We start from the raw sequence: 26,640 nt of genomic DNA, 5'->3' as shown, positions 1-26,640 counted from the left end.
GGTTGGTGAACACCTGGAGATTTGGGAAGATTGGCATGCCTGGAGAGGGCATGGAAGCTCCTTGCCCTTTCCCCATATCTTGTCCTGTGCTTCTCTTCCACCTGCCTGCTCCTGAGTGGTGTCTTTTTATAACAACCTGGCAATATAATAAATGAAATTCTGTGGGCCACTCTAGCACATCAATAGAACCAGAGGAGAAGGTCGTGGGAGCCTCGGAACTCCACTGCATAGGTTGGAAGCCCAGGTGACAGGACTTTCAGTTGGCCTCTGAAGTTCAAGGACAGGGCAGTCTTGTGTGGGATCTGAAGCTACTCCATGTAGATATTGTCAGAATTGAAGTAATAGCTTGGTGGTATGAAAAAAAACAACTTATATTGAAGTACCAAAGCAATAAGGTTTGGTCTTTTAATGTCATTTGGGCCATAGTCAAAGGATAAACAGCAAGGTGTAGTGGGAAAATCTATTGTCCTTGGGACCAGAAGATACACAAATTTGACGTCTAGTCCTGGCTTCACCACTCATTAGTTAAATTACTTTGAGCAAAATCACTTAACCTGTCTGCATCTCAATTCCTTCAACTATAAAATGAGTATAATATGAAAAAATTGTGTTATATTCAGTTTACAGGTGGTTGTTAAAACCAGAAGGGCAATGTTTGTGAAATATAAAATATTATTATTGTTTTGGTTTAAAGGAGAATTTCTTTAAGGATTGTAACAAAGGCTCTAAATTGGCTTTATTTTTATACCTCACTAGCTTTGAATCACTAATGGGCAAATTTTTCCAAATTACACTTACTATTTTACCATAAAATGGTTGTTTTCTGCTCTCTACAGGATTCTAAAACTAAACCCAGAGAAACCTTTGCAGGTGTGACTCACTGACAATTAGTCTAAGGCTCTTTGGTTCAGAAACCTCCTCTTGATAGTACAGAAAGGACCAATTTCAAACAAATCACTTAATAATAGGAGAAGGCCATTTTCTGCAATAGCAAAACCATGAGTGATGCTCACTGAGTCTCCCAGGACAGCAATCCTCTGAAAGAGATAGAGAGGAGGAAGACAGAGGGGAATGACAATTATACTTTATATTCATATAGATTTTTTCCTTCACTGATTCCCAAGCATTTGACAAACTATAACTTGCTAATCCTCACATACCCATTTGAGGTTAAATAGACTGCAAGTATTATCCCAGATTTCAAATAGGGGATTAAAAGTACAAAGAATTTTTGTAATGTTTTTATTGATTTCTAGAGAGAGGAAGGGAGAGAGATAGAGAGATAGAAACATCTATGAGAGAGAAACATCATCGATCAATTGCCTCCTGCATGCTCCCTACTGGGGATCAAGCCTGTAACCTGGGCATGTGCCCTGACCAGGAATTGAACCGGTGACCTCTTGGTTCCTGGGTCGAAGCTCAATCACTGAGCCACACCAGCCAGGCAAAGTGCAAAGAATTTAAGTGCTTTGTTTAGGGTCACAAACATGGACTAGTGATAAAGCTGGGAACCAACATGACACAGGACTCCCAGGCCACAGTCCAAATTCCAAGATCTCACTCTGCAAAACAATTTGGGTCTTTTGTTGATCTTTCTGAAGTAAAATTCTTGACAATTCATTTTGCCAAAGACAGAAGATATGATGTCTTTGTTCCTATATAATACTTGCTTTGGATCAAAGGCAAAGATACAGATTTTCAGGCATGATGAACTTTTTCTACAGTTCAGCAAAGCTCAGTGTGGGCAATAAAGAAGCCTTTTGTATGTGTATTTAAGTTCCAAGTAAGACATTGATGTTCTTTCCTGGGGCTGAACACTCTTTGAATCCAACAGCAAGGCAGAGCCTGTGAACAAAACCCTCCTATTCACTTCAAACTGCAGTATCTTTGCGAAACATTCTTCAGAGAATTCCCAGCTTTGTTTAACAGATTACCAAGGCTTCTCTTCAAACCACTCCACTGACCCCTGCTCATCTAGTATCCTCAGTGTTGCTAGGAGAAGCAGACTGTCCTCACCACATTAAAGCTTTCTATGGGATAGAAGACAATTTTGCATTGAAAAGAAATACTCTGAAGAAAATTGCAAAAAGCCTTTAGGTACATATGCAGGCAGAAAAATCTATGAATCAGTAAAAAGAGAATTATTTCACCTTAACAAGACTCACAAACATTTAACATTTTAGAGCCGAGTCATTATGTGGGGAAAATGAAATTTTCATCCAGATTCCATTAAGTGTTGTATGTTAAGGGCATCCTGTGCTGGACTTCGTCAGAGTTCTGAGGCCCTTCAGTTCAAGGTCCATGGCACCCATGATGCTAGGACATACCTGTAAGTGATACAGAATTTTTGGACTAGAACCTGGTCCAAAAATTCTTTGTCTGCCGGAATCAAAGGATCCACAGACAGAAAGTGGTATATCAAAGATAGAGATTTATTGAAGAACAAGTACAGACTCCCATGTGGGGAGGGGGAAGAGTCCCACTGGGTTCCCTTTCCCTATGGCTTATATAGGCTACAGATCCTGGCGCCTTGATATCCCCTCTGATTGGTCACTATTCCCTTAGACTGGTTACTATAGTAACTTCTGGGTTCAAAGGTTGAACCTCACATGGGACATGTGAGGTTCTCCTTCCCTCCTTTCTTATTGTTTTCCTATTCCCTTTGGGCTTTCTTCTTCTCCTTCTGTATGAAGGGCTTCCTTCTCTTTATTTTGTAAATATAGACCTTTCTTGGCTATTGCCAGTTCCCTTGTCTTATGGAAATATACCTGTTGCTGCTCCCTTGTCTTATGGAGATGTAACTGTACCTGGCTTCCTTGTGATATGGAAATGCACCTTCTTCCAGTCTGTGGCCCTGTGTTTTTTTCCATGGACCCCAATTCTAAAAAATTCCTAAGCCTGACTGTATCCCCCTAAAATTCCTGCTTCACAGGGAAATAAAAACCTGTTTCTTTGAATTGGAAACATGGAGGAAGAAAGAGGGAAAGGAGGGGAGAGTGGAGGAGAAAAGGAACATTGTAAAAGTACAGCTTATACCTCCACAAATTGATAACAATTTCTAAGTCTTACAATTAAATCAAACCATGCCCGGTTTCTGGTGCGAGTGTGAATGTATTGTGTTAAAAGATAAACTTGAGGCATATTACAAATTTTAAGAGTTTGAGCATTTATCCATTTAAATGGGGGGAAAAAAAGTGGTCAGGAGCACTGGCCAACAGGAGCCAGGGGAAAGACATATAAAGGAAGTGCAAGGAGAGGAAACTATTTGATTTTTGGTTTTGGTTTTTGTAGCTTTCAGCCTACTTGGCTGTTTGTGACTGGTTGTCCTTGGCAGTTTGATTTTGTAACCTGAGGCATTTACAGGCTAAGATTTTGGTTTGCTTACATTGTAAGCTGCCACTGCATTCGATTCATGCCGGTCTAATGGCCTCCTTATTTAATGAATTTAACAGGAGTGTACATCTCACTTGACTGGACAGCAAGCCAAGGTACTCACCAGGCCTGTGACTTTAGGGAAGGCTTTTGATATTTATGGGCCTCAATTTCCTCATAAATCAGACATTGAGGATACTTAAGGTTCTTTCTAAAGGTTCCTCAATGATTTGTAACCAAAACAACAGATTCGCCCATACTCCCTTCCCCCGTTCTACCCACCACTACCTTTTTTTCACTTCTTCCCTTCTGATCAACTCTTGGCCTAAGATAAGACCAGGATTCTTTCTAGTTGGGTTGTCTTGACATGTTGTTTCTTGCATCTTAGGACCTGCTCCTCTCTCCCGAGTCAGCCATCTCCGAGGAACACGAGAGAAAGAGTACGTTGGGGAAAGGAAGGAAACGGTCCGTGTTGACCACTCACTCGATCCAGCAGGCCCTTTATATGCCATCTCCTTTGCTCTTCAACCCTGAGACAAAAATATTGTTAAGAACATTTTATAGATCATGAAATTGAAATCCAGAAGAGATAAAGTGACTTGTTGAGGTCACACCGTCCTAAGAATAGAGTCAGGACAGGCTATGCAATTTGTGGGGCCTGGGGCTGAGTGCAAAATTAGAATGTGGAGCCTCTTCTTCAAAGGTTATTAAGAATTTCAAGATGGTGACAGGAGAGCATTGACCCAAGTGTGGGGCCCTTCTAAGCTAAGGCCCTCTGTGGTCACGCGATTGTAATCCCGAGAGGCCAGCCCTGAGTATAGTCAGATTACAAACTCGCTCTCTGTGTACTCTGTCTGGATGTTTCCCCTTTGCCCCCGGTGACCCGTTCCAGACACCTCTCCACCGTGCCCCAGGAGGCTGACCTTGAGGACATGCCCTCTGGCTTGTGGTTTGGTCTGGCCAGTGGGAGGCACTGCAGGAGGCTGGAGGAGGCAGTGTGAGCTTCCTCCCTACCAGCAGCAGTTGGGTGGTTTCTGTATTCTGTCCACTCTCTTCAGCCCAGTGACCAACCTTGTGATCACAGTTACTGTGAATTTAATGGTTCCATCCCTACACCTTCAGGCCTAGGTTTCCCCTGTAGCTAATCCCAGTATTCTTCACCCCTTAACACTGTCCACACCTTTGAAAATGGCCTCTTTTTAATAGTGACATACTTTTCTACTATCGTTGTTTTAGCTTGCCCAATTCGCCCTTTCTTTTAGAACTGCAACCTCGTGTTTTTTGGGAGAACTCATGTCCTGCCCCCAGGTACCCGGGGGTCATATGACCCAAGTCTGGTCAATCAGGGATTCCCAACCTCCCTCGCCACACTGACGCCTGAGGGATGCACATGTCTCCTGGGGACATTTCTGCCAGAGTTGGTGGAGGGGGGTTGAGAGTCTGTCTCTTCCCTTTCCGGAGTCAGGTTTTTTTTTTTTTTTCTGTAAAGGGCCAGATTGTATATATTTTGGACTTTGCAGCCCACATAGGGTCCTGTCTCATAGCTCATTAATGTTGTACAACCATTTAAAATTTTAAAACCATTCTTAGCTTGCCATATGTGGTATTGAGGGGTGTACAAAAACAGGCGACCAGAGCAGTAGTTTGCTGAGCCCGTAAGGAAATAAAGGCAAAGAGCTGCTTGCAGTCATTGTCTCTAGTGGCTCAGCAGAAGCCAGCATGCATGTTCAGAGCAAGGAGAGAAATTCCTGGCAGCCTTAACTCTCCCAGTGGAGTCCCTAATACCCCGCTTCTGCAGCTTTCTTTTCTACCTGGGAGCCACCCAGCACTTTTCCCAGTTACCATGCTTAACCTGGCCTGTTTCAGTTGAATTTCTGTAACTAGCAAATGACCAAATCCTGGCTAACCTATCTTTCTATGTCCAGAACCCACAGGCAGCTCGTCCCTTAATTCCGGTGGTCTCAGCAACTCCCATGCAGCCCGTGAACTCTTATTCAAGGGCCCCTGAAAAGACCACGCCTGCTGAGTATTTCACACTGAAGACATACACATTTTTTAAGACAGAAAATGGGGAAAATAGAAAAATTTACCAAATATGAATGTGAGCTCTCTTTGTGCAAACATTGAGTCATAGCTCACAGTTCAGGCAGTATTGCTGTTTCTAAACAGGGTTTTCATGATGTCACAAGTGGTAGCAGATGCCTCTGACCAGGAAACCGGGCATTCAGGCAGCAGCAGCTGCCTCTGCCTTTGTCAGTCTTTTTTTTTTTTTAAGATTTAAAAAATTTCTAGAGAACAAGGAAGGGAGAGTGGGAGAGAGAGAGAGAGAGAGAGAGAGAGAGAGAGAGAGAGAGAGAGAGAAACATCAATGTGAGAGTAAAACAGCTGCCTCCTGTACTTGCATTACTGGGGATTGAGTCCAAAACCCAGGCATGTGCCCTGACTGGGAATTGAACCAGCAACCTATCGATGCATGAGACCATGCCCAACCAACTGAGCCACACTGGCTAGGGCTAACTCAGTCAGTCTTGATGAAGTGTCAGTGCTCTCTGGCAAGTATGCATTGTGGTCATGTTCAAAAACTGTCATTGCAAATGTCCTGATGTCCTGAAAGGGTAGCAGAAAGAAACAGAATTTAATACCAGGTATACCAGTTACTAATGTGGATTTTGTAATCAAAGAAAATATGATTATTTCAAGAGAAACAGCAAGAGTGCTTTATTCAAAGTAATGTCCATTGCTAGCTACAAATTTCCCACATCTTTCAGGTAATTTGTGGATACCATCCCAATAGAACTTTTCTTGTTTTGAGGCAAACTATTCAGAGACCCAATTTTCCACTTCTTTGTACGTTTTGAAGTGCTGCTCAGAAAGTGCGTGTGCCATCGATCAGAACAAGTGGTAATCTGAAGGAGCAAGGTCTGGTGAATACAGCGGGTGGGTTAATACTTCTCAGGCAAGATCTTTTAGTGTGTCTTTAACTGGTTTTTAAGTGTATGATTGTGTGTTATTATGAAGCAAAATTACTTTGCCATGTCTTCTGGCACATTCTGGTTGTTTCATGATCAAAACGTGGTTCAGATTGATTATTTGTTGTCGGTAGTGATCAGTATTAATGGTTTCACTGGTTTTAGAAGCTTATAATACACCACACCTTCCTGATCCCACCAGACGCAGAGCATTGTCTTCTTTCTGAAGCAATCTGGCCTTGCAGTCGATGTTGACAGTTGACCTGGATCAACCCATGATTTTGTGCATTTGGGATTCTCAAAATAAATCCACTTTTCATCGCCAGTCACAATTCGATGCAAAAAAAGACTTTCTTTCGTGCCGTTGAAGCAGCATTTTACTGATGACTTTTCGGTTTTCCATTTGTCTTTCGTTCAGTTGATGTGGCACCTATTTTCCTTCCTTTAAAATCTTTCCCATTGCTTGTGAATGACCAGAAATTGTTTGCTGAGCAACGTTTAATCTTTCTGCAAGTTGTTTTTGACATGCATCTTCATCCAATAATGCTTATAATTGTTGGTCTTCAAACTTTTTCGGTTGTCCTGGATATTCTTTGTCTTTCACATCGAAATCATAATTTTTAAAGCATTTAAACCAGCGTTCACAAGTATCTTGAGATGGAGCATGTTCAACATAAGCTTCCCAAAGTATATGATAACTTTTAGCAGCACTTTTCTTCAAAATAAAGTAATGAATTAAAACTTCCTGCAAATGCTCTTTTTTTTGGCACGAAATTCGACATTTTTAAGCGTAAAAATATCTATGATGTTAACACCTTCAGAAAATTTGACATGTCAAGTTTTGAAGCTTGCTGTCAATACAACAAAATAGCATACATATCAAATCACATATATATCAACATATGTGTAACTCCATCTATTGAAAAGATCTGCATTATTAACCGATACACCTGGTAGGTGGGACCTGTAACATTCACTGAAGGGGGAGACCAAGCTGCCACATGGGCTGGTCCCCTCAGTACAGCAACTGAACCCCCAGAAGCAAGGTCGCGGGGGGGGGGGGGGGGGGGTGGAGGGGGAGACAGATACCTATGGAGTAGGGAATCTTTTTTTGTTAAAAGAAATGTTTTGTCAGAGACGTTTATAAAAAGCTACCACACCACTTTATCCATGACTAGACTTGAGAGGCGGACTGTTTTAAAATAACTCTACCCTCTTCAGAAAGAGGAAAACAAAATGGTTATGAGATAGGAGTTAAACATGGTGATGGTCAGACTCAATGTCAAATATTCTGTCCCGTTGCTCCCATTAAGTACATTCATATTTGATTTGACCAGGTGTCTACATTTGGGTGAGGAAAATAGTTCACCACAAGAACACTAGGAGAGCTTTCCCTCCTGAATGAAGCAGTGTGGTGGGCTGACCCTTGCAGGGAGGCAGGAAGTGCTGATTGACTAGACCGCAGGGCATGTCAAACGTGACTAGGTCTGGGACTCCTGGGAATCTTGGGAAGATGCAAGTTCTTGGTGAGACCTGAGAGTCTGCATTGCTAATAAGCTCCCAGCTAATAAAGATGCAGATAATCGGTGGGTGCACCATGAGTTGCAAGGGACCAGGGAACAGTAGTGCCTTAGTGCCTGCCACCTTGGTCACTAATAAATGTGAATCACACTAGCCAGCATGTACTGATGCCAACCACGAGAAACGGAACCACCGGGCTCGTAAGGAACGTTGCTAGAAACTGTCTCTAAAGCCCAGGCTCTTTCCGCTTATCCATGCTGGCTCACTGCAGGGTAGGGAGGCACGTGGGAAAGCTCAGGCCCTCACAGTCCAACATGACTCCAGACCCAAGGAGCAGAGCCCAAGGAGCAGAGCCCAGGTGCAGCACCTGGCATAGTTGCCAAGCAGAACCTTCTGGATGGATGCTTGGCTTCATTCCAGGATTTTTTTAAGCAGTACCCCTGGCATTTCCAAACACTGATGAATAGGCTAAGCTTTCTGCTCAGCCTACCTGACTGTGTTGAAATAGAGTATTAAGGTGAAGAAAAAAAAAGTAGAAAACCTCTATGTGATTAAGAAACACAGTTAGAATGATGAACTGCTCCTCCAGGCAAAGGCAGGAGGGAGCCCTCCACAGTCCTTGGCGCTGCATGGTCTCCCCAGAAGACCAGTGCCAAGACTTGGCACAGATTCACAACTTTTCTTCTCCCATTGACAGTTAGTAAAAAGTGGGGCCGTGATGAACAAATTCTCCAGAGGGGAACTGTATATTTCAAGCCATTTTGTCTCTGAAAAGCAGCCTGGATCTCAGAAACTTTTGTGAAATGGGTTTATCATCTCCGTCTTTGTGCTGATTGGACATGGGTGACTGTGGACTTGCATGATCGCAAAGAAACACAATCAGCTTTTCAGAAATGTCTACCCTGGAAAGCTTCACAAAAGAGTTTTTTTCCCCCTCTTTGGCCTCCTTTCTGAATAGTTTCTGTTGTAGAGCTCCAGGTAAAAGCTGCTCCAGGCGAAACTGGGACACCAGGGAAATTTCTCTCTGACATTCCCCCACCTCTTGCATCTAGGTTCCTCCACTCCTGCCAGCCCCTCCACTCCTGGTACTGACTTCTACCCACAGGCACACGTGAGTATAATAGCTGTAGGGGTGGGAGGGAGTGGGAACAAACACTTGGATATTGTAGTGATTTCTCTTTATTAGGATGGGAAATTAGCCATTTTTTAGTTGTCACAGAACAAATAGAATCATGACTTACGTTTCATAATTTATGTAACTGATTTTATGTACTCCTAAAATTTTTATCAGATTTCTGACAGTTATGAATTATTTTCCCCTTCTGAAAAGGTGAAGGAGCACGTTTCCCTTCTGCCCAGCTGTGAGCTTCTAGTTCCACATCATTCTTCCCTGTGCAGTGTTGAAATACATTTCTAGGTCCAAGATGGAGCCTCATCAGCAAAACAAAGCTTAGACAACTTTTATGTCCCTATAAATGCCCCATTTGGCCAGAAGCCCACTATACCCAATCAGCAAATTCCAAAACACCAAGTCAACTCAGGGATCTATACTGACTTCCTTCTTCCTTACTCTTTGTCCTATAAACGCTTCCTGCCTTCTACCTCACTTTGCAGTTTTCTGAATGGAGACTGTCCACTTCACGATGTATTAAATAAAGTGTGTTTGTATCTCCTAAGTTGTCTTCTTTGATCATGTTTAACAGTAGTAATCAATTACCTAAACTACTTACTAATGAAAATTTGGTCTGTATGGATCCCAAACACTATATGGCTTGTGAGGCTGGAGGACTGTCCTGGGCAAAGGCCTTGAACTGGTGTCAAGGTAGAGACAAGACAGCCCCAGGTCATTTGCATCTCTGTTCCTTCGTGGGACAATGTAGGAGTCCACTGAGGAAGCCTGGAAACTAGAAGCTGGATGATCTTAGAGAGGCTTCTATGAAGGGAGAGAGAAGTATCTGTGATGAATGAAGTTAATCAACAATGAACCTTTATTGTAACAGCAAACAACTGGAAATAATTACCAATACTGAGGGGAGCTGGTCAAAAAAATTCTGAAACTAGTAAATAAATCATGAAGCTACCATAAGATGATGCCATTAAAATAATGAGTTTAGACCTACATGTTCTGTTATGCAAAGGTCTCTGAACATATTGCTAAGTGAGGAAAAGTAAGAAATACGTAATTTGTTTCTGTTTGTTTTTGGAAACCCATAAATATATCACTCGGTATGTACATAGCATTTTCACAGTAATACAAAGGAAATATTTAAAATAGTTGTCATTCATAAGGGAAGCTGGTATATTCAATATATACCCTTTTATAATATTCTTACTATCTATAACAATACAAATATAATATGCTAATTAGACTGGACAGCTGAATGACCTTCTGGACATCATTCCAGACGTCCTTTCGAACAAAGCCAGGGCGGCGGGGGTCGAGGCAGAGGCAGTTAGGAAGATCAGGCAAGCATGCAGAGTGCTTAGGGGAGATCAATCAGGCAGGTGAGTGGTTAGGGGTGATCAGGCAGGTAGGCAGAGGTAGTTAGGGGTGATCAGGCAGGCAGGCAGGCAGAGGCAGTTAGGGGCGATCAGGCATGCAGGCAAGTAGTTAGGGGTGATCAGGCAGGCAATCGAGTGGTTAGGGGCAATCAAGCATGCAGGTGAGTGGTTAGGGGTGATCAGGCAGGCAGGCAGAGGCAGTTAGGGGCGATCAGGCATGCAGGCAAGTGGTTAGGGGCAATCAAGCATGCAGGTGAGTGGTTAGGGGTGATCAGGCAGGCAGGCAGAGGCAGTTAGGGGTTGATCAGGCAGGCGAATGGTTAGGGGCAATCAGGCAGGCAGGCAGAGACAGTAAGGGGCGATCAGGCAGGCAGGCAAATGGTTAGGGGCAATCAGGCAGGCAGGCCAGTAGTTAGGAGCCAGCGGTCCTGAATTGCAAGAGTGTGCAAGCCAGGCTGAGGACCTCCCCCCCCCGCTCCCATGCAAGAATTTTGTGCACCGGGCCTCTAGTTAATAATATTAATTAACATTTATTGAGTCCTTGCCCTAAGTCAGGCAGTGTGCTAACTGCTAGGTATGTCATCTCATTTAATCATCCCAAAACCCACAGGATATATTTTATTATCTTTAATTTACCTTTGCATATAAATGGAGACACAGAGATGTCAAGTAACTTGCCCAAGGTCACACAGGTAGTAGGTGACAGAGCTGCAACTTGAGCTTACCCTCTATAGCACTTGCACTTCATCACTATACATTAGTGCTTCTATTACTACTTTCTTTTCACAGTTGTGGAAGTAGAGGCACAGGGAAGTTAAGCAGTTAATCCTGGATTCAAACTTGGGTAACCCTAACCATTATACAACAAGATGTCTCTTCTTATACTGTTTAAATTGTTACCAAGCAGATACATTAATTTTCAGGTTTCAAACATCTTGGCAAACATGAAAGATATTCTATAATTTAAAACCTCTTTGAGAAGCTACTAGGAATACAGAAACTGGCCATCCTATCTTGTCCTTTAGGGCTCACAGTGGAATGGGAGATACCTACAAATGAAAGGACACTGTAAATAGGAGGAGACAGGAAAGTGCAAGATGCTTTGGAGGCCAGACTCCAGCTCCAGCCTGGGGAGGGGTGGGTAAGGAGGGAATCGAAGAGCTATAATATCTGAGCTGAGTTCTAGAAGGATAAATAGGGAGGAGATAGCAATTTAAGAAGCTGGTGAGTGGGGCTGGTGCAGAAGAGGGAGAGGCAAAGATGGAGGCATAAAGATAATAGGTAGCCGCAAGAACTGCAAAGTTCAGGATGCTTCCACAGCACAGTTACAAAGTGTGAGTAGCTAGAAATCAGACTGAAGAAGTGGTTGGGAGCCAATCAGCATATTTCAACTCAAGAGCTGTTGATCTCAGACAGGACAGTTATTCACTGAACAGAATTGCATCTCTCATTCAGGCTGTTCAGCATACCTGGCCCTTGTCCACTAATTGTCAGTAACATCCTGGTCATTGAGCAATCCCCAATGACTCCAGAGCAGTAAGTTTCACCTGGTGTGTCACAAGAATTTTTAAAACATGCAATACCCAACTATTTAGGCAGGGGCACTGACCTCTTTTCCCTTATATTGCCAAATAAAAAAATGACAACAGCCAACACAACAATAGCTATTCAGTGTGAATGTCCTGTCTTGAACCATAAATATGTAGGTCATATAATAGTTTGCATCTTTTAGTCACATTGCATAATAAGGTTGTATCTTATTGGTTAATTCTTGGTACCAGAAACGCTTATATACAAGTATAGGCACCTGATTTTTTTAAAAGTCACTTTGGAGCAAAAAGGGTAGATAATTACAATTATTTATTTATTTTTTTATAAATCAATCAAAATTATACTTTTTTTTTGTCAGATAGGCAAAAAGTATATTTTTGGTATACCGCAGAATTGTAGTAATTAGTTTATGTGTGCCATGAGATGAAAAAATTTGAAAATCGCTACTCCAGAGGGATGATACTGCAAGGTCCCATCTTCCCTTGAGAAATGTGAGATATGAAGTCTTGCAGGCCATAGGGGTTAAGGGCTTTATCATAAAGGCAACAGGCCACATGAAGAAAAAGAACAATCAGATTTGTGTTTCAGGAATATTTCTTTAATTTGGAGATGTGAGAAAATTGGAGACAAAGAAAACAATTAGGAAGTTGTCTCTAGAATACAGGTAAGAAATTCGGAGGGCCTAGAAGAGAGCAGTGGAGTTAAGTAGAAAACGGGTTCATTGCCATGAGGGAGGTATTATTAATGTGTGTCTACAAACTGGTGGTGGAGGATTAAGAAAAGAGCAATCAAAAAGTCACACGGCCAAACTTTGGTGATTTGGGGTAGACAGTGGAGCCATTGCCATGAGAATACAGAATAAGCAGGGCTGAGAAAGGGAAGGATAATTTTACTTTGGCCATATCAAATTTTAGGTGCATTTGTCTGATCCAAATAGGGATGTTCAGAGGGTCAGGAGAGAAGTTGGAGTTGGAGATATACACACTGAATCATCCACATGTGTGCAGTAATTTAGATCATGGACACTGAACGAGTTGACTTGGGCAATTGGTGAGTACCATACATTGCCTTCTTAGGCAGGAAGAACTATTAGGTGAGTCGTGTGAAATTGTCAATGGACTTACTATTGTTGTCTGAAGTGGAGGGCAGTTCTGTGGAACTGAGCCCTTTACCTGTGGAATCTGACACTATCTCCAGGTTGACAATGTAGATTGAATTGAATTTTAGGACTCCCAGCTGGTGTCCTGAGTATTGCTTGGTGGTGGTGGTGGTGGAAATACCCTCTCCCACATCAGAAATTGTGTCTAGAACCCAAAATACCCTCACCACCTGCAATAGAGATTTAGATAATTAAGCTCTTACTTGGGTAGAGGGAGGAATAGAAGCTGTGGGTGTGCTATTGGGTAGAAAGTAGAAAACTAAACTGCGGCTTGAAAATCTGAGGGCCTTTCCTGGTGATCTGACCATAGTGAGGCAGGTGGGTACAGCTCAGCTGCACTGACAAGAATGACATATTCTTGGTGTAGAGATCCTACCCCTTAAAGAGAAACAAGCTCCCTGCCTTCCTTTTATCCAGGCAGATAGTTGTCAGCAAAAGAGCTGTGTACAGAGAAGTCAAAGCATTTTGGTCCGAAGAAGGTGGGTAAAGAGCCAAGACTCAGGGTCTGGGTTTCCTCTGATTGGCCTCTCTCTAGGCCAAAGGGAAGAACTCAGCAACCAATGGCACCCTTGTACTCCAAGTGTAAGATTCCCCTGGTTCACAAGCCCCATTTTTCTAGCGTCCTTTTAGGAAGAAGGAATTTGTTTCATATCTTCCATTGATCTGTCCACTGAGCTGTTATTTCATACCTTCCATTGATCTGTCCACTGAGCTGAGGTCCTTTTACTTGATGTGTTCTTCATTGCCATTCCTCTGACCACCATCATGATACTGATGGTCACAGCCTGGAACACCTTCCAGTGTCTCTTAATAAAATACTGCTTCCCACATGTGGTCAATGCAAGTGGGATAAATGGGGAAGTTAGCCTCACTTCCCTTTCTTGCCCTTCCTTCTATTCTCTCCAATGCTACTATATATGGTCAGAGAATGATATAAAATGTTCCTGAAGGGCTATGTATAACCAAAGGGAGTTTTTCTGACAGAGGGGAATTTTTATGTTACCTACATGTTTTTGTTGGGATACAGTTCTCTGCAAATACTCACATTTCTGAGCTCTCTATGTCCTCTGAGCAGACATTTATGGCAAATTAAGAATGTTTGTACAAGGAGACATTCCAGGATATAAAAGTTTAGTGATGTCTCCCTCCCTAGAGATGTTTCTAGGTAGGAAAGATAAAGAACTCCACTACCGACACCCAGAAAAGATCAGCTTAAATTCAGGATTAAGGTTAAAGTTTTCTCTCTACAGAGGGGAGGGTATGCAGGTTACTAGCAGCCCAAAGCAAGATAAGAGTTTTCTAATTGTGGCGGTTCTCTCCAGTAACGCACCCTCTACACGAGTTTCGCCATTTGGCCCTCACTGCATAGCCATGTTGGGGATACTGTTGCAGCATACTGCTTTTGCTGAGAGCTATACGTGGTCTTTGTCTCTGACACTGAGGTCTCATTTTTTCCTGTGTGTTGTGTGTGTGTGTGTGTATCCTCACATATATGTGTATATATACATGATAAATTTATATATATTTGTGTATGTGCCTATATATACAAATATACATATATACACATCTATAAATTAAAACTACATATATTGTGATACACATAAGTAAAACTGTGACTGGCTAACTTTGTTAGCTTACAAGTAAGATGAAAGAGTCAAACCCTTCACAAATTTTGACAACAATTTTATACATAGATTTTTTCTAACGAAATCCATTCTCCACTTAGAAGGATTATCTAGGCTTGGGATAGATTCCATCTTTTCCCCAGAAAACAGTGGGACTAAGGACTTTGAGGATAGTTCAGGACAGATTTTGGCATTTCAAGTCCAAGTTCATAGTGAGATATGAATTTTCTCCTCACTAATCAAGGTCATCTAAGAGGTAATCATTGGGTCAAACATGTTGCACTTGCACAGATAGAAAAAGCCCTTGGAAATCATTAATATCGTAGACAGAAAATTCTGAATCTGACTGAGGGGAGACACTAATTCCTGATGGCAACACTAACCTGCACAACTAACACTCCTCCTGAACATTCGACATGGACTGCAGAGCCACCTTCTGCAATGTCTTCCAGCTTCTAGGCCTGCCTCAGGGCCTATAGATGTCAAAGAAACTGGTAGGCCTCAGGCACTACTGCTGAATAGCCACTCTTAGCTACACAGCGCCCTGACAGCTAGAGTGTGTGCTTATTCACTTTCTGATTGCAACCTGGCTTCCCCTCCCCATCTAAAACATTCTACACCTCCCAGCAACTCTCAGTGCTCACCAAGGACCAAGCAAGGGAGGGCACATAAGCTCTATTAACTTTATAAAAAAAATCAACATCTGTTTACATGTTTTCCCTTTCCTGAGGCTACTTCATTGAAGTTTCCAACGTTCCCATATTTAAAAGGAAACACAGCTCAAAGGAATGCTTTGCAGTAGGACTTCATATTTTTGATCAGGAACCAGCATTCCATTCATCCCCTACTACCACATGACTGCCCACCTTCACTAACAAAGCCAGTCTGGACCATGCGGGAGATGATGGTCAGGGTGGCAGGTTCCACACTTGTCTCTGTGGAGACAGCAAGACTGTTCAAATAATCACCCGCATACTTTTCTCCCGGGTGAAACTCACACGAACCTCCCAGTTGTCTGCCCTGTCATTTACTAACAGAAAAGATTCTTGGTTAATCCTCCTCCTTCTGTCCAGGAAGGAAAAAAGAGCTCATCCAAGCCCTGTTGGGCATCACCACCTGCCCATTTGTCCTGAGCCAAGTAATGATGGAGCTGGAGCTAGGGAATGATGGGAATTGTCTTTATTTTATGAGCTGCAGAAAGTTGGCTGGGGAACCCAGTGAGAAGCTTAGCTGGCAAAAGGGATGATTTTATCTTGTGCTGTGTATCTGCTCTTTAGAAAAATACATGGTGTAATCTTTTCTAGAGATTGGGTAAGGAAAAAAAAAAAAAGGAAGACCTGTTCAAATACTGGGTTTGAGGTCTGAAGGGCTCACAGAGTTAGGCTGTTCTCTGTTTTCGGATGCTCAACCCAAGCCAGAGGCCTTCTGCTCAGACTGAGTGGTGGCAGAAGGGAGGGTGAGCCACACAGGGCTGAGGGGCCTGGCGGAGGATTCCTGGGCCAGTGCTCGTGGCCTGGAGAGGATCCCACACCGGAACTTTTTGGATGACAGGAAGGAGCAGCTGTCCTGAAAAAACGGAGATTTTTCCTCAAGGCAATATTATGGCATGCATTTTTCTGGAAGTCAGCACAGTTATCTTAATGAGAATTTAGCTAAACAATTTAACACAGAAGGGCTTTAGAGGATGTTATGAAGAAAAACACCACGCTGAAGTCTCTACTTTCAGTTATGATTCACTGGTGAGAGACAGTTTCTCCGTTGATTTCTTGCTAAAGCAGTTGCCCTGAGTTTCAGTTTGTACAAAGTCCAGGTTGACCTGGGTTGTGGGAAGAGGGCTTTGGTGTGAGCATTTGAAGAAACGTTTCCCTGGTAGTTCCTGGCTGAAAAGCTCTTGGGGAGGAGAGAGCTGCTGAGGGGAAGGGGCATCAGCGAGGAAAGGTTCTTATTGGTGAAAAGAAATAGTGCCAATAGAGCCGCCGCCCAGTAGGGTTTGTTCTCAGTGTGGCTGTAACTACATCTCATCTCTCACTCCCTTTCTTTAATATTAATTAGCTAGTTAATTAGTTAATTTGTAAGTTTTTATTGACATGTAAATGACATATACCATTATATTAATTTTGGCGTGTGCAACATAATGGCTTGATATAGGTCTATACTGCAAAATAGTCACCATTATAAGTGCACTTAACTTTATCACCACATACGGTTACCGATTTTTTTTCTTGTAATGAGAACTTCTAAGGTCTCTTAGCAACTTCCAAATACACACTGCACTATGGTTAACTATAGTCACTAGGCTGTACATTACAGCCCAGAGCTTATTCATCTTATGACTACCTTCATTCATTTCCCTCACTTCCCCTGCCCACCCCCAACCCCTGCCTCTGGCAATCACCAACCTGTTCTCTGTATCTATGAGTTACTTTTGCTTGTGTTTTCGTGTCTCACTCTCTTTAGGCCACACGAAAGCAGGCTGAACATGACAAGGAAGAAGAATACGGAGGGCAAATGGTAGTTGGTTGGGAACAGCAGAGAGACAAAGTAAAGCCGTCCCTTAGTTGTTCTACCAACTAACAGCCCAGGTAGGGGGCCCTTAGCCATGTTGAGTGTGCTGAGGGCCACTGCTCACCCACCCAGCACCTCTGTTCAAATTAGAAAAAGCCCCTTCCTCCAGGGCAAGGCTGCCGAGCCGAGCAAGGGCTGTACCTCAGCCTGTCAGCACCTCCCTGCAGTGAAGCCCAGGTGCAGGGACAGAAGGAAGCGCCTGCAGCTGAGGAAAGGCCCATGACCTTGACTGTCTTCCCTGGGGTCAGTCTTCCCAGGAGTCCCAGCCCTTAAGCCTGGAACGTAGCTCTAGGACTTTAGGGCAACCCAATTAGAGGAGGGCAAATGTCAGAGCCACACAGTATCTTTCTTTTTCCCCCCTTCTTTAGTAAGAAGCCCTTTACCCTCCGAGGCCACTCTAATTAACTAAGAGAGAATTAGCCGTCCTTCTAGCCAAACAAGAAGCTGCCATCGCAGTTCGACATATTCAAACTGATAACCTATTTCCAGGGCTCACCCAATGTATATATCCCTCCATGTGAAAACCCTGGTAGGCGTTGTTAAAAAGGAAAGAGGAGCCGCATTAGTATTCCATTCTGCTTCCATGCAGTCCTGCTGCGTGCACGCCAGATCTCACTGTACTGTAATCTATGTGGGGCTGCTCTGCTCATTAAGGAATCAGACAATGACAATCCCTTCGCCCAAGCTGGGTGGTTGCAGCGCTGTGAGCGCCTTTGTCTAAATGCCACAAATTGTTAGAGTTTTGCTCCGCACTTCAGTGTTGGTGCCATCACCCTTAATTGGCCAGAAGGCTGTTGTAATATTCAGAAGGAATAACGACATTTTTGGTCCCTGTCCAGTTTTCAATATAATTATTTGTCAGAATCATATTAACCTGATGTATGACAGACCCATAAAATGGATTCATTTAGGTCTCCGGGAGTCCTCCCTCATTAACTCTGATATTTACAGCTACGGCTTCCGTGATACAATCCCTCCTCCTGTGAAACGGAGAGCAGGAATGTCAGATTTCCCTGACACAGTTAGAGGAGCCGTTTGCTTTCCGGTCTTGCAAAGAGGGGCGGAATAAACCTGGCCTCGAGTTCAGGCCTCTGCAAACCTTGATTGGCTCCACTGCTAGTTTCTCACATTTTAGAGAAGGGAAATAAAACTTAAACTAGACACTTGTACACAAATCCCACAAGTTTAACAACTTTCCCAAGGTACTGAGGCAGAACCAATGAGACTGAAGTATTCAGTGGGTTGGTTCTGAAGTCATACTTCCTGGAATGAAATCCTGGCTTTATCATTTACTAGCTGGGGCAAGATGCAAAATTACCTTAGAGGTCAATTTTCTTATCTGTAAAATGAGGGTAATAATAGTTTCTAACCTCATCAGATTGTTGGGAGATTCAACACATATAAGGTGCTTAGAGCCATCTTTGGCACATAACAATGCAAAATGATGTTAATTAAAGGTATGATTACAATTGTTGTTATTACATTGGGTCACAGCTAAACTAAGTTTTCATTCTGCAGGTCCACAATCTTGCCCAGTTGATTTTACACTGTGTTTTAGGGAGCCCTTAGCTTGAGCAGAAGTGCCTCAGTTTCCCCAGAGGTGGAGGTGGGCTAGCTGTGAAAACTGCAGTGGGCAAAGGCCCATCAGAAAGGAGCCCCTATGATCCGGGTGAGGCCTCACGCACCTGGCTCCGGGTGAGGCCACGCGCCCCTGGGTCTGGGAGAGGCCACGCGCCCCCGGGTACGGGTGAGGCCATGTGTCCCTGGATCCGGGTGAGGCCTCGTGCACCTAGGTCCAGGTGAGGCCATGCACCCCTGGGTCTGGGAGAGGCCACGCGCCCCTGGGTCCAGGTGAGGCCATGTGTCCCTGGATCCGGGTGAGGCTGGGTCCCGGGTCCAGGTGAGGCCACGCGCCCCTGGGTCCAGGTGAGGCCACGCGCCCCTGGGTCCGGGTGAGGCCATGTGTCCCTGGATCCGGGTGAGGCCTCGCGCACCTAGGTCCGGGTGAGGCCACGCACCCCTGGGTCTGGGAGAGGCCACGCGTCCCTGGGTCCAGGTGAGGCCATGTGTCCCTGGATCCGGGTGAGGCTGGGTCCCGGGTCCGGGTGAGGCCACGCGCCCCTGGGTCTGGGAGAGGCCATACGCCCCCGGGTCCGGGTGAGGCCATGTGTCCCTGGATCCGGGTGAGGCCTCGCGCACCTAGGTCCAGGTGAGGCCACGCACCCCTGGGTCTGGGAGAGGCCATGCGCCCCTGGGTCTGGGTGAGGCCACATGCCCCTGAATCCAGGTGAAGCCGTGCCCCTGGGTCCGGCCGAGACCAAACCAGAGGGAGTCGGACCTCCGTTACCACCATTTGTCCACCATCCAGAGCTGAGGGGTCAGTGCTGACATGTACACATAAGGAACTGGTGGACATTGACATTGGGCCTCTAAAGAACTGTTGGTCCAGAAAGAAACTCACTACAGACTGATTCATTTGCCTGTCAGCATAACTATTATTGCTCGTCTCACATTCAGTTCTTATAAGTATATCTCTAGTGACACATGATCTCGCTCATCTAGGGGAAATGATGAACAACATAGATTGTTGAACAAGAACAGAACCAGAAACAAGGAGGCATCGATCGGACTATCGGGCCTCAGAGGGAGGATAGGGGAGGTTTGGGGGAGGGGGGAGAGATCAACCAAAGGACTTGTGTGCATGCATATGAGCCTATCCAACGGTTAAGTTCAACAGGGGGTTGGGGCATCCGTGGGGAGGGGTGTGGGATGGGAATGGGGTGATGAGGACAAATATGTGACACCTTAATCAATAAAGAAATTTAAAAAAAAAAAAAAAAAAAGAAAGGAGCCCCTATGTCTTGGTTCTTGTGGCTCAGTTCAATTCCCAGTCAGGCACATGCTCAGGTTATGGGTTTGATCCCTGATGGGGGTTGTGCAAAAGGTAGCCAATCGATGTTTTGATCTCACATTGATGTTTCTCTCTTTCCCTTACTCTCTCTCTAAAAACCCATTAAAAAATCTTTAAAAAAAGAAATAAATTAAGAAAGAAGGATCCCCATATTCTTTAGCCAGAGCCTTGATGCTTTCATCCATGGAATGCATTGGAATTTTGAGTTTTCATTTTAAGAATGGGCGCTAGGCTCAAAACAAATGGAAAACTGCAGCTCCAGATACTAGTGATCCATACCAGTTTCCCAGATAATCTAAGGGGCCTCTGAGTACTTGTTCCTGCGGCTCAACCAAAATGTATGAAATTGGTCATGAGGCCCTCAGAACTTTTCTTTTCCTTTTAATTTTTTTGGGAACCACGTGACTGCAACTTTGATTTCCTTGCTTTGTCAAAGGCTAGGGTGCTTCCAAGGGCTGGTAAATGGCTGTGTTGGAAATCTGATCCATGACCACAACAGAACCTTCAGCTTTTGCTCCATCCAGATGCCCCTGTTTGACTCCCATAAAGGGGAGCGTCAGTGGTTGAGCGTTGATCTATGAACCAGGATGTTACAGTTCCATTCCTGGGATCGATCCCCAGCAGGGGGTATGCAGGAGGCAGCTGATCATTGATTCTCTTTCATCATTGATCTCTCCCTCTCCCTTCCTCTCTGAAATCAATATATATATATCACCTGCCTTTCCTGAGTGAACATCTTCTGCCTCAGCAATATTTTAAGCTCCTAGAAGGCAGAGAACAACAGTATTTTCAGGTATCCTTTATGGTATCTAAGGTATAGTGTGCACATAATAGGAGCTAAATATTTGTCTCTTTACAAGAGGTAGCATGTTTGACCCTGGCCAGGTAGCTCAGCTGATACGCCAAGTTGCAGGTTCTGTCCCTGATCAGAGCACATATAAGAAACAACCAATGCATACTTAAACAAATGAAACAAAAGACCTTTAGAGTTGATTCATTGATTCTGAACAATAATGAGAATGCAATGAAGCCTTTTTTATTCATATCAAAATATAAGTAAAACACCAATTTTACCTTGTCATTCATTTTGTCAGAACTTTAGTTTCTCCCCATTAAGTCTGTTGGATAAAGTCAAATATAAAATCAAATATAACCAACCCTTCAGCTTGGCTTTTGGGCTGACCTATCTAACTTTCTCACTACTCCTCCAAAACAGACTTTCTGAAAGACTAAGTAAGTTTTATCACCACCTTCTGTATTATCTTTTCCTCAACTTCTCTACAGTTCCAAAACAGATTCATGTTTTTAAAACCCATCCCTGGATTCTCTTCTGTTCAGAGCCTTCCCTGGACTCCTTAAAACAAAATGATTGCCCCCTTTTTAAATCTACAATTGTGTGTTCTGTCTGTTTAGCTCATTTAGGGCCTTATTCCATGATGCCAGTTCTAGGAGTAAAAAGATGAAGAATTAGAGGCACCAGCAAGGAAGGTCAGTTGCAGTCACCAAGACAGAGTGGCATGTGCCCCAGGAGACAGTACTGCTAACCAAACTCTCCAAACACTCATATGTAAATCAGAATGCTCATTATAAAGAGACACCGGCCCCTCATATGAGTGAAACGCATGGGTCCCCATCCATGCATTAAGATATCAGGGAAGCTTAATTGGTCATTAGAAGTTAGACTAGACATTTCAGTACAGAAGGAAAATAGCCCTGTGAACTATTTGGTGTGATACAGTGAGACCTGACCATGCCTTCCCGCTCCCTAGCAGGAATGGGGATTCTATTGTCCAAATGCTCTCACCTCCAAATTCAGTGTCTCTTCATTGGATATTGTCATCAACAGTGAAAATATTTGTTTCTCTTTTTCCCCATTCCTCTAAGCTCACAGACAGATTTTCACCCTTCTATGAGTCATGTATTTTATCCCTTTTTAAAATAAATATTTGTTGAATATCATTTACTATGTGCCAAGTGCTGGAAATATAAAAGTGGACAATCCTGTGGATACTTTCCCACCACCAGTTTTACTGCAGTTGGATTTTTAAGGTGACTTTGGTACATCTGAGCTGATCCATTCAGAGCTTGGCCTCAGAATTCTGCATCGTGTTATCACCTGCCTTTCCTGAGTGAACATCTTCTGCCTCAGCAATATTTTAGGCTCCTAGAAGGCAGAGAACAACTTAGTATTTTTCAGGTATCCCTTATGGTGTCTAGGCTATAGTGTGCACATAATAGGAGCTAAATATTTGTCTCTTTACAAGAGGTAGCATGTTTGGCCCTGGCCAGGTAGCTCAGCTGATACACCAAGTTGCAGGTTCTGTCCCTGATCAGAGCACATACAAGAAACAACCAATGAATACTTAAACAAATGAAACAACAAATCTCTCCCTCTCTCTCTCCCCTATCCGCTCTCTCAAAAATAAAACAAACAAAACACACAAGAGATGCCATGTTTCTTACCAGCTGTAAGAGAAGAGGAGGAACAAGCCTCATACAATTTTATTTTAGAGATTCCCAACCAGTTGCCCATATATTAAATTCAGCCAGTTTTTTTTTTAAAAAAACTGAGTGAATATTTTAAAAGTTGAGATCACTTACACACATTAAATATGCACACATATGTCCAAGTCCATCTGGATTTTCACCTTCTCTTGAAAAACTGGAAGACCTGCAACGTTGGCCTTATACTCACTGAGCACCATGCTGGCAGGTAAGTACGTTGGACACTTCAGAGAGCAAACCTCCCCCAGTAGGACGCAGTCCCTGTCACTCTGCATTTTATCACACTTAGCCTGCCTCACTTACATAGCAGCCTAATCCTGAGGCATTTGAGTCTGGGACCTCTCTTTCACACAAAGCCTGTATATTGGGAAGGCAGAGGAAATAGCCCCCTTGACCCACAGAAAAAGAACAACTCATGTCAACCCTCTGCTTCCTGGCACTCAGAGATGAGGACAGGCTCACAAAGTAGGCCTGTACCTTGGCCCTGGGCCTTCCTCGTGGTTAGTTTTCTCTGGAATGTTGGTGCTCCTTACTGGGGAGCCTGTTGGGACTCCACATGGCCTGTCTCATCTAATTCAAGCTCTCTGCCTCCCAGGCCCTTCTCCAGCACACCCTGGACCCCATCTCAGCAGTATTTTGGCTTATTGCTTGCTGACATGAACTATCCTCTACTCCTGCCAAGGAAATCTGCTTGCCTCGCTGTCCCTTCCCCCATGCCTGTCAAATGCCTTCTTTCCTCACTCCACAGGCATCACCCAGGGAGAAATGATAGCCAGAAGCAAAGAAAAAAATAAAAAAGGTGAGGGGAGGAAGGGAAAAAGAGAGAGAAACTATTTAGAGAGAAAACTTTGTATGCTTTATTTTATGTGATCTCAGGTCCCTGTCCACACAGATTTTAGTCCTGTGTGTGTGTGTGTGTGTGTGTGTGTGTGTGTGTGTGGTATACCTGGTATCTGTATGTGTGGTTTTTTTTATGGGGAGGTAAAAGAATAGAGCAAATAGATCTACAACTATTATTCATACTATGAAAGCAAAAACAGGAGTATTGAGCTTGTAACACATGAGACAGCTATTGTGCAAGGTGAGCTGCTTTCTTGTCAAAGCACCAAATATACTTGTGCATGCAGTTGTGTACATAAGAATGCTCAAGAGCACATATATGTATGCATTTATTTTATTTAGATTATAAATTAATTACTTGCTTATGTAGAAACTTGGAAAATAAAACCTAAAGGAGGGAAAGGAAAATGAATAAAAATTAAATATAATCTTATCATTCAGATAATTTTCAACCTGTTTCCTATTTTTATGCATAATGCATATTACTTTATATAGCTGAGTTTATATTGCACATTAAAGTTTGTTAGCTTGCTTTTTTCCTCTTAAAATTATATAATAAACATATCTCAATGACATAAAAAAGCTTTATAACCATCATTTTAATAGTTCCATTATATTCATAGTGTGGATTTTTATAATTTACTTAATCAATCTCTAATTTTTGAGCATTTAGAATAATAGAAGTTTTTGCTTTTATAATTAACATGCTTATAAACATCTTTGTGCATAGGACTTTACATTTAGTGTCATTTCTTTAGGTTGTTTAAAAAAAATGGAGTTATTGGACAAAGAATAAAAGTACCTTTACTATTCATGAGTTGCATATTGTTAAATTGCTTTCCTAAAGGTGATACTACTTTATCTTCCCAACACCCTTGTATGAAAGTAGGTACTCGGAAGCCCACAGAAATTTTCAGTGGGATATAGCTAGCTAAGATATCTAATAATACACAAAGGGGTTATTTTATTACATAACTTATGAGTGTTGACAGAATATGTCATTTGAGAATAATCAAAGGCATTAGTTTAAAAGGTGTTTGCCCAGGCCACACCACATCTCAGTTTTTCTAAGAGAAATAAGAGAGTAACCTCCTAGTTCGTCCCTAGATATAGCGCTAGGATCTCCATTCTTCCCTAAGCCCATCTTTGATTCCAGGGCTGACTTACAGAATGTCACACAAGTGACAGAGAGAGAAGACGGCCACCGCACTGCTCGCCAGAGGAAGGAATCCCTCAGCTCCTCATCACAGAAGTCCCCTGCAGAACCTCATTTTCCTTGGCTGCCTGCTTCATCGCAAATTCTCCCTTGATCTTCAGTGTGTCATCATTTTCTCTCCTTCCCACACCGAACTTCTTTTTCTGAAGTGAAAGGGAAGACATATCCCTTTGAAGTGTACTTTTAGGTTTCACAACTGTGCTGTATTGGGCTCTTAGATTTGTTTGTTTGTTTCCTTATTATTTATTGCTATGATCATTTTCTCTTTGTTACATACCCTTCTCTCCTTGTGACTTATGGTACTGGTCCAGATGGGGTGGGCCTGGCAACCAAACTGGCATCAGCCATTGATCTTCTCTGCTTGAGGGAGCTCTGTAATCAGAACCCAAGTTCTGCCATCTGCTGCCATAGAAACCAAACTCATGAGATGGATGCTGGTGAAAAAGAAAGAGGTTTTATTCAAGTGCCGGTAACCTGAGGAGATGGGGGACTCTTACCACAGAGTCCATCTCAACATCTCGGTACAGGCAGAGGATTTATAAGGAGGGAGAGGCAAAACAGAACAAAGAAGTCAAGGGCAGGGGGTTGAGAAGTTCTCTACAGCTAGTTCAGCTCAGTTCATTCCAATAAGGACCTCGAATCTGGTCAAGTGATGGTCTAGTGTGTGATATGCTGGTCTTTGTCATCCTGGTTCTAGGTTTGAAGGTCAGCAAATCTGCAACTGGATTGACTGATGGTTGGACTCTGTATCTTCTGTAGTTCCTAGGACTCTTATACAAACATGCTGTTTGTCTACAAGCTATATATTAATCCACCAAAAGAATAATTGTATGTTACAATTTCCACTGTTACAATCACTACTGTCCTGCTTCTGCTTGGAGGGAACTTTGCCCATCCCATACACTGCCTAGCCAGATGAGAGGAGGGTGGGAAGAGGGAATGTTTGTTTTCAATCTTAAGAATTTTAGATCCAGGTTTCAGTGGTCATCCTTAAAATGCCCAGTCAATTTTCCATGCCAAGAGGTCCCCATGAAAACAGCTGCTTGAAGTTTGCCCATCTGCCTCCCAGGCATCCCTGACTTTTCAGTTTGTATAGAATCTAAGCCCTTTCTGGGAACCTATTCATCATAAAATATACAGTGTGGTTCTGATGTTAACTAATCTCTCTCTACTAAGAAACAGTAAAATATCCTCTTTGTTTCTTAGGGATTGCCAACCGGATTCTCTATCTTTTGCTAGTCTTCTTATATTTCACTCTGATATCAGTCTGTTTCAAACTGGTCATGTCCTGAATACCAGGAATTTTTATACTAATTGCAATAAATTTTTAATCTTCATCTCTGAGCTTCCAATTTCTCTGAACTTTGCAATATGTGAAAGTTTTTGGTTCCTCCCCCTTCACTGGCCAGAAAAGAGCAACTTTCAAGGCTGAACACAATCTGAAAAGAATTTCCCTACTGTTCAAAAACTATAGACCTATGACAAATTCTGAGTCATAACATCAATCGTTCTGCTGGGCTGCATCTCCCTGGGGATTTTACAGTTTAATCATGGGTGGGGAACCTTTTATCTGCCAAGGGCCATTTGGATATTTATAACATCATTCGCAGGCCATACAAAATGATCAACTTAAAAATTAGTCTGCTGCCTGGCTGGTGGGGCTCAGTGGTTGAGTGTCGACCTATGAACCAGGAAATCATGGTTCAATTTCCGGTAAGGGCACATGCCCAGGTTTCGAGCTCAATCCCCGGAAGAGGCATGCAGGAGGCAGCTGATCAATGATTCTCTCTTATCAATGATGTTTCTATATCTCTTTCCCTCTCTCTTTCTCTCTGAAATCAATTTTAAAAAGTATCCTGCTATATTTGGTCGAACATTTAATTAACTCACCCCTAATGTCTCAG

General features: G+C 43.1%; 1 long non-coding RNA gene across 1 annotated transcript; it reads right to left on the bottom strand.

Moving 5' to 3' along the window:
- Positions 1–23,877: 23,877 nt before the first annotated feature.
- On the bottom strand, positions 23,878–25,102 carry LOC129147978 (uncharacterized). The gene is made up of 3 exons (XR_008555193.1): positions 25,014–25,102; positions 24,688–24,879; positions 23,878–23,908 (listed from the first exon to the last, which is right to left on the bottom strand). It is a non-coding gene; the product is annotated as an uncharacterized LOC129147978 (long non-coding RNA).
- Between the last annotated feature and the right edge of the window lie 1,538 nt (positions 25,103–26,640).

This window comes from Eptesicus fuscus, chromosome 3 (genome assembly GCF_027574615.1).
Source record: "Eptesicus fuscus isolate TK198812 chromosome 3, DD_ASM_mEF_20220401, whole genome shotgun sequence".
In the NCBI taxonomy this organism is placed as follows: Eukaryota; Metazoa; Chordata; class Mammalia; order Chiroptera; family Vespertilionidae; genus Eptesicus; species Eptesicus fuscus.
This window is presented reverse-complemented; position numbering and strand designations above follow the sequence as displayed.